Below are 9,501 nucleotides of genomic sequence, written 5' to 3' on the forward strand. Positions count from 1 at the left end.
CCAGGCCCAAGACTCCACAGCCACCCAAGCCTTCACCTCCAGCCCCCAGGAAACCTCTTTGTCTCCTGTCTTACACAGGCAGATGCTCCTTCAAATCAGCAGTTAATATGTCACCTTGCCCACCTCTCAAATTCCTCCCCCAGCCAGAACTGATAAACGTAGTCCCACTTCTTGCTGTCATTTGAGAGCCTCTGTATCCTGTGAAGCTCTCCTGTGCCTGCATTAAAGTCCTCCTCCTTTGTCTCCTTATCATTTTCTCTGTGCTGCTTCAGATCTAGGGCCAAAAATAATCACTGGGGACCTGGTGCTTGCCAGGCAGATGCTGTGCCGCCCAGCTATGTCCCCAGCCTCGCTGGTACTTCTTTTATCAGTTTTGTTCTGGAACTGGTTGACATCTAGGCGGATCTTAAAAATCTGAAGAGAGATTAGAGGAGGTGGAAGGCAAGAACTCTGCAGTCTCTGGCCTCCGAGTGGGTCATAGTGAAAGCAGCAGTAATGGTCGGATCCTTACTCCACAAGGATTACCTCCCATGACACCTGCTCTCTCTGTCACTGTGAGTAACTGGACCTGTCCCCTTCCTCAGCTACACTACAAAAACCCTCCCACTTGAGGGATGACAGGGCGTGGGAGGAATGGCAGAATTGGGGAACCCAATCCTATCAATAGTGTGGGTTCTTTAGGGGTCCTGTGAGACTAGATTCTTTAACAGAACTCTCCAGGGTGATTGATTTCTTTAAGTTAAAACTTTTCATTCAGTTATAATACATGAGAATCAGGGATGTATTATCTAGAGCATTTCCATATGGTGTGGTACTCATAGTAAATGCTCAATAAAACTAAACTTACTATATTATTTGTCTTTTATTTCTAACATCCATAAGTGTGGATGAGATTCTTAAGAATTTAAAGTACAAGAAAGAGATCTTTTTTAAAAAAATAATGTGAGAGTTGAGAATCAGGAAACTTAGGTTCAAGTCCTTCCTCCACCCCTAATTTGCTTTATGACCTTGTCAAGTTATTATCCTTTCCAGAAATAGTGTCATACCTACCACTGGAAGGATGAGCTATTTAACTTCAACGACAGTGGGTTTTAAGCTTTCAGAATCAGTTGGGGCTGTTTATAATAATAGTAAGGCAGAGAAATAGTATTCAGATGTCTATCCTAAGATTTCACAAGGAAATTTACATTTTAATTTGATTTCAATCATTAATAATGTTGAAAACTGAGTCAGGCATGGTGGTGTACTCCTGTAATCCCAGCACTTGGGAGGCTGAGGCAAGAGGATCATTGAAAACTCAACACCAGCCTGAGCTACAAAGTGAGCTTAAGGCCAGCCTGAACTGCATAGCAAGACCCTGTCTCAAAAAGACAAAAAAAAAAAAAAAGTTGAAACCAGCTACTCCAGTAGTCATGGTTACATAGTTATCTCTTCCCTCCATCTTTCAAAGATTCTATTTTAGAACTGTACAAAGAAGTATGCAAATGGTCTTAATAGAAACACAGAATTTGGAATCTTTCTGATACACTGCATTTTCGTAGCAGGAGCCACATGGCTCATTACCACAGGCCCTACCTCCTTCTTTATCCAATGTGTGTTTGTTTCAACTCCACGGTACACTAGGAGCTATGAAAGAACCAGGGATCCCGAGGAGAATAACACACAGATCTGTCTTGGAGGAACTAAGGAGCAGGGGACCAAGGAGGTCAGTGATTCCAGGGCAATGGTCTCTGCCACAATAAAGGGAATTCTGAAGCAGTGGTACTCACCAGAGCCAGAACTCTGTCTGAAATTAGAAATATATCATTTCCTCCCCCCTAATAGCAGCTGAATTAAATTCTTAGGCATGAACCAAGTGCTCATACAAAGCTACATGCCAGACTTAACATTTGGCTTCCAGACGGATGGGGTCATTTGCTCTGGTGCTGCTGGTTCTAACATGATGTGTGTGGGTATTTCGTTTGAGCATATCACTACGTTCCCTTTGCATGGACGAAATAACCTACCGATAAAAAATACTTAAATGTCATTAAAAAGTTTGGACTCTCATAGTTTGCTTTAATGGTGCCAAAATCAGCCCAGGACTCCAGTTTGGAGACCATGTTTTCAAAGAAGCTTTGGCTGGACATTTCCGTCACTTGATGGCCATACTTATCGGAAGATTCTGTTTTCCCATCCCTGGTGACTTTGCAGCTATCTTGGCATGCTGCTCCTTTTCTTCTCTGGCCATGGCTTCTGAGCTGTGTTGATGTGACATGACTTGTAGAGCCATTTGGACAAAGGACAGCCTCTCATACTGCGCCACACCAAAGCAGACAGGAGAGATGGCACCTGACCGTCATGTAATCACTACCAGCAACGGAGACACCATACTGTGGCGGTATGGACGTAAATTGAGTTACCTCAATAAGCTGGCCAGTCCGCTCATCGGATTGGGGTCCTGCTCACAGCCGGATCAGAGCCATTCCTTTCATTCTTCCCTCGATTGAAGCATATTACTGAGTTTTTCATCTTGAAGAAAACAAATTAAGTGCAGACCATAGGTAGGTGGCTTAGGGATCCACCCGAGGGAGCGTGGCTGACACTCAGAAGTCTTTAAAGGACTCCAGTTTGCTCTATAGATGCCGATGTTTAGTTTCACACAGTTCAGCGGGTACCGCAATTCATTTTCGTTTCTGTTTTTGGAGAAGTTGGAGATTATTGTTTTTTGTTTTTTGTTTTTTTTTAAAAAAAAAACACAATCTAACTTCAAACATTGTGTATGTCTCCTCCTCCAGTGAAAAGTACTCTGGTGAGCTGAAACAAGCAGAAATTAGCTTAGTTGTGTCCTAGTCTATTTTCTGTAGCTTTTCTCATTGAGTAAAGAAAAATAATAAAGTCCATATACACACATAACTAAGTAATAAAGCAGGAAATCTACTCTTGGCAATGCCCTCTCTTCTAATGACTACGTGTAGTATCTGGAAAAGCTTTGTGTTTGCATGCTGCTAAGGGTAGATAGTTGTTTTAGTATCTGATTTTGAATTAATATTCTTAGCATTTTTCTCCAAATTATTGCAGCCTTTTCATATATCCTTATTCCCCGTCCAGGTTAGAAACTTTCTTTAATGGATATTCATATATACTTTTATAGTGAGGTGTTCTTAGCTACTTTCTCTCCAGATTCTTGTAATACGTTGGCAGACTACATATTTGCTCTTCAAACTATCTTCTTCCCCATGAATTCTTTATTTTAAAGATCCAGTTGTCAGGACCCCAAACCAGAGCCACACTTGGCACTGAGCTGTCTTTGTCTGCAGCGTGGGAGTGCAGATCTGCCCTGGAATCCATGGTGATCTGTGCTAAAGGACACACCCAGGAGGTGAAAGCCCCAGGTGGCCCTGAGAGGTTTTGGGTGGAGTCCAATGACAACAGTAAGCTAATTTATGATGGATAATGATGTCATGGCCACAGGAGATAAACTAGAAGTTCTGTGATTTGAAGATGAAGGGAGGAAAGCTGTGATGTTTACTGAGTCCATCCATGACCAGGAATCACACTCCATGTTTTCCTATTTATGCCTCACAAGTGCCCTACAAAGTAGACAGTTTTATCCCAGTTAGATATGTATTCAATGATTGATTTATTGGTTAGTCTCACTCTGTGATGAAATATGCAGTGATATTTCAGTTCGCGAACTTCATTTGTTCTATGGTTCTGGGGAAGCTAGCCCAGGTCAAGTTGTCATCAGAGGCGGAGTTCATGATCAGAAAGAAATATTTCTGTCTCCCAACTGAATGCTAACAAACAGAAGCGTTCATGAATGGAGACACAGAATCACTGTTTGGTGTTTGTTCCCATCCTAACACACAACTTCTAACAGCCTTGTCATTTTATCATTTCTCAGTGTGGAAGGGTGATAGAAACATGGATGAATATGCTTTTGTACAGGGTTCTTGAAGCCCTTGGATCTTCCTGAGTGGTAATAGAACCCTTGAATCTTCATGATAAGAACTAGAAGATGCCTGATTTTGTGCCATGCAGGGGGTGTCTTAGGGTGGTGGCCTGTTCCCCTCAGGGTGGGGTGCGTCACCAGAAGACCAACTGACTGGAAGGCTGAAACCTTCAGCCTCATCTCTGACCTTGGGGATTAAAATTCTAACTCTCCAGTGATGGGATTTGGTGAGCTTCTCTGGGTGGCAGAATTGGGAAGTTTCTAGAAGGTGTACCCTTCTTTCCCCGCACCCACTCCCACTCCGGGAGGAGGCGTGGATGCTCCCAGGACCACTGCTCCACTTCCTCTGTCACCCCCTCTGCCTTTCCCATTCTCTCTTCCATCTGGCTGCTCCTTTGTTTCCCAGAGTTCCACGAGCCAATGCAGCAAGTTATCAAACATGGTGAGAGGGAGAACCTAAAAACGTATGGTTGGTCAGTCAGAAACCCTAATGATCAGGGCCTTGTGATTGGCCCCAGAAATGAGGACAGCCTTGTGGAACCTGTCCTTAATGACTAGTGGGATCTGATGCCAACTGTAGGTAGTTGTGTCAGAAAGGAATTAAACTGTAGCACATCCAGCAGTGTCTGGAGAGCTAGAGAAATGGTTTTGGGTGTTGAAAACATTTTTTCCCTGCTAGGACTGAGAGGCAGACAGCCTTCTGTCTCTCAGGGTCTTTACTAAACCCTGCTGGGCTCTGTGGTACAGGATGGGTTAACCCTGTCTTTGGGGGCTTGTTGTTTAACGTAGTGGGTGGAGGTAAGCGCATAGGTTTGGAAAGGTAAATCCGGACTTGGCCAGGGCTTCTACAGAGAGATGAATAAAATGATAGAGCTCAGAGCAAAACCTGGAGCCACCGAGAGCCCAAGGCACTTTCGGTCCTGCCCTCTCCCTGCATAAACTATGGATCATGAGAGCCTTTCCCAACCTTTAACTGAATCTTCGCTCAGCAGCAACCTAACTGAGTCTCTTCCAGTAATGAAGGAAGCTGCTCTCGCCATGAGCTCTGTTCTTTTTCTCTGCAAGCTCAAAAAGGCCCAATTTGGAAGGAGGGGAGGTTGAATAAAGGCACTAAACTCTAACCTGCTGGATAATGTGATTTGCAGATATTATGAGCAGAAGCAAATGTTTCAGACTGTAAAGCACTTCCCAAATCAGCCTCTCCTTCTCTTTCTATATTTGTCCCGGGGAGATGTGTGTTGGCAGTGCTAGGTTTAGTAAGCCTGTTTTACATTCCCATCACTGGGAAACTGTGAAGAGAGGGGTTTGGAAGACCCAAGAGTGCTGGGTCATATGGGGAAACCGCCCCTGTTTGTGGACTCTGCCTGGGAGTCCGTGATGGCAATTGGGTGGCTTTCCTGATATTGACTATATGTCTCTTTCTCCTCACTGCATCTCCACTGCTCTGATAGTAACTGCATGTCAAAAAACTCAATTTCATTCTGACTCTAACTGCGCAGATTTAGTACAGATCCTTTAGTCAAGCATGCAATCCTGTAAGTTTTCCTTGTTATAACTATAGTGAGTTCTCAGACTGCCTGCTCTTTTGTCTGGCCATCTACAAAGTCAGGGAGTCCTACAATTCCTGCTCAGGTTTTATAATTTGCTAATGATACACCAAACTCAGAAAAAACCTGCACTTCTTTTTTCTGGTGTATAAAAAGGACACAACTCAGAAACAGCCAAAAGGAAGTGGCACAGAATTCTCCAGTGCATTCAGCAACCTCCAAGCTCTGTGAGTCTCCTTTGGAGAGATTTTGAGTTATATAATAAGGTCCCATGCTGAATCAGCACATTAGGGTAAACCCAGTTAAACTGAAAGGGATTTATTACCAATAACAAAAGGCATTTCTGTTACCTTAGTATTTCAAGAGTTTTAGATCTCTGAGGAACAAGAGACACAAACCAAATATTGTACTTGTTTCATTTATTTATTTAGGTACCAAGAAACAAACTCATGACCACACACTTGTAAGGCAGGTGCTTATGCCGCTGAGCTAAATCCCCAGCCCCTATTTGTCTTTCTCAGACAGGGTCTCATTATGTAGTTCCGGCTGGCCTTGAGCTTACTTTGTAGCCCAGGCTGGTCTCAGACTTGCAACAACCCTCCTGCCTCAGCCTTCCAAGTGCTGGGATTACAGGCATGCTCTATGGCGCCCAACTTGTATTTGTTTTGTTCTATGATGGTTGTACAACCATCTGTAGAAGATGAGATTTTGACCCAGGTTTCTCTCCCCTGAGTCTTTAAGTTTCAGATTTTTCCCCCCTTACTACTGGTCTTTTGCCAGCACTGCAACTATTATGTCTTCAAAGAAGATCCAAAGATCAGCAGTGGAGATACACAGGTATATGCATAGCTAGCATCTGGTGGGTAATGGGCCTTAGCTCTAGAATGGAGACATGAAGAATAGATCCGCATATGATCATGTGCATATGCTGGTCACAGTGTCCTAAGTTATTCATTCTACACAGGACCCTCAATCTAGGGCAGAGGAGACCAGTGGAGACAGAAATCCACCCTGTGTTCTACATTTCTAACAGTGTGCTCTGTGTGTGCAGTGAATTTGTTGACTTAGAAAGAGTTTTATTTTAATTTCTCAAAATTGCTGCTTGGGTTAGTTGTATTCTGAACACTCCTGAGTGAGAGTCATGAAGACTATCCAATAATACTGAAAATGCTTTGGCTAAGTCAAGTGAGATTGCTGTATGCAAAATCGTTAAACAATATGCACATAGCGATATCATGATTATATCTCTAAAAGAGTATAGGAATTCCTAAAAAAAAACTACCTAGAAATAGAATTACTATAATATCTAGCAATTTCATAACTGGATATATTCAAAGGAAAGGTATTCGCACTCTCATGTTTATTGTAGTAGTATTCATACCAGCCAAGATCTATATAGATGACCATTGCCAGCTGATGGCTAGATTAACCATGCATAAAAAAACAAATCTTGCCACTCATAATAACATAGGTGAGCCAGGATATCATGGTAAGTGAAGCAAGGCAGGCCCCCAAAATTAATTAATTAAAAAATACACCTCCATATTCTCACATACATGAAAACTGAAAAGTACAGAGCAGAATGGTATCCACTCAAATGTAGGAAGGTTTTAGGGGAGCTTGGAAAGAGGATAGTTAATGGGATATCGGGAGGAATGATTTCCAGTTTTCTGTAACCCAGAGAAAAACTATGATTGACAACATTTAATTGTAGGTTTCAAGGTAGCGAGCAGAGGAGAGCTGAGCATTCCCAGTACAGGAAGTGGTGAGTTCTGGGGTGATGTGCCAGTTACCTCGATCTGATCCTCACATATGTACACAGGCATTGCGATGTCACACTGTGTCTCATAAATATGTGGATTTAGCTGTAATGCTTTGGATCTAAAATGTTCCCCAAAAGGCTTACATGTTCAGCCACAGAGCTTTTGGGAAGTGATTAGATCTGCGGGTTCTAACAGTGAGTTATGCGACGGATAGACTTACAGTATGGTGACTCTCTAGGAGGCGATGGAGACTGAGAAGAGGAGGCCTCAGAGAAGGGGGTGCAGAACGGGAGGCTCACTGGAGAAACAGTACAAGATGTATAAGTAAGTCAGAATCTATAGGATGGGCTCGCAGTGGCCGTGACAGGTGTGGAGAAGTGCAGAGGCTTCCTGCGTGCCAGAGAGCTGCAGGGTCCAGTTCACAGCCTGCAACTCACTGCAGTGACCCCTGTGAGTCCATCTCGGGAGGCTGACGTGTCTACACTGGAGGCTGAAGAGTTCAAGCTCGAAGCCAGAAGACAACATCCAAGCTGAAGGTGAAGACTAGATAGAGCTCCTCTGAAGAAAGAGAAGCGAGCCCTCTTTGTTTCCCTTTGCCCCATTCAGTCAGCCAGTCTTCTGTTTCCAGAGCATTCTCACAGCCACACTTTGAGCCTATACTGAGCAGTTTAGTTGGGCATTTTCCTACTCAAGTTAATACAGTGGTTAACTACCACAGTGATCTTGGGGATTACATCTTGTTCCTGCCATGTTCCCCTGCCGCTCTCTACCTCTCTGCTTCTTGATTGCCATGAGGTGAACACACCACACTCTCCCTACCTAAGCTGTTCCCACCTTGCCATAGGCTGAAAGGAAAAGATTCAGTTGGCTATGGATGGAAACTTCAACACCATGAGCCAAAATAAGTCTTTCTTCCTTATATTGGTTTTCTCTAGGACTTTCCTATGGTAGCAGAATGCTAATCCACACTCTCACTATGTGTCAGTTAAAGAGTAGAAGATAAATGACATGCTTAGTAACAAAAAAATCTAAGATGAGATATAGGCTTTTTCCATCTTATTTTTTACCACATTTTTAGTAATATATTGAAATTATAATTAAATATTTTAAAGCATTTAAACTTGAATTTTATATTGCTTTCATCAGCCCAAAATTTTATTGTCTTTATCCTTTTTCAGTCATTTAAAACTGCAAAGCCCATTCTTAATTTGGAGGATATACAAAAAATGCAAATGGAGGCGGGGCAGTAGTTTGCCCGCTGCTGCTGTGGTTGGGCATCTATGGCAGACAGTTGGGGAGGGGAGAGACAAGGACGCTTACTTAGCTGGCACAGGGGGATCCGTGGCATGGGAATGAGGTACACGCTAAAGGATACAGAAGTTCAAGAAGAAACTAGTAGCAGTTATTTAAGTGAAACTTTCCTGGCGTAACCAGAAGTAAAACCCACTTTTGTCTTGGGTAGTGAGGCTCTTACTTTGGAACTGGCACTAGGAGACATTCTTGTGGGAGAGTAAACAGAACGTTTGAAGTTGGAACTACTACGGAAAACCCAGCATATGTTTGCTTCGCTGTGGGTTAAGCCGCGATGTTCTAATTGGTTTGGAACGCTGCCACCTCTGCCTCTCTGGCTGTAACCTACTTGCTTGAGTAGAGTGAAGAGGAGGAAAAGGCAAAAGGAGGACACAGAAGAGAAGAGAGAAAAGCTATTTATGACCTGTGTTTCCCTCGCCTTCTGTGTCAGGACTTTTAAGATTTCCTCCTGTTTCTGGGCAAACTTACGTACTTACTCAGTGCCAACTCAGCACATTCTGCCAACTCGGTAGAGGTCAAGAGGTGGAGAGAAAGGACATGAAGGGCTGATTCAGGATGCGGCTGCTTGGCCCCTCGGGCTGGATGACTCCCTGGCTCTGAGTCTCCCTTTGTAAAATCAAGGGAAAGCTCAAGCTTTGGTGGGCCTTGAGAGCTGGGCCCTTGGCTCCACCCAGACTGGGATCATAGAGCTCCTCTAGAAAAAGTATTGGCAGCAGAGAGCAAAAATAGCGTGAATGATTCCATTTCGTCTCTCAACATTAAGCTTTCTCTTAAACTGCCCTTGAAACAGGCAAGTCTCTGGGGTCTTTTGGAGACCTTGCACTACATTTTGGGAGATAATATGGGTTTCCATAGTTAAGAGTCAATGCTAAGATTTATTACTATGCACAGTTATTACTATTAAGAGTTAGTAGTTGAGTCAGAATATTGTAGTTAAGGCCCAAAT

This window comes from Cavia porcellus, unplaced genomic scaffold (assembly GCF_034190915.1).
Source record: "Cavia porcellus strain 051 isolate PalLab524CR breed Dunkin Hartley unplaced genomic scaffold, mCavPor4.1 scaffold_19, whole genome shotgun sequence".
NCBI classification, from domain to species: domain Eukaryota; kingdom Metazoa; phylum Chordata; class Mammalia; order Rodentia; family Caviidae; genus Cavia; species Cavia porcellus.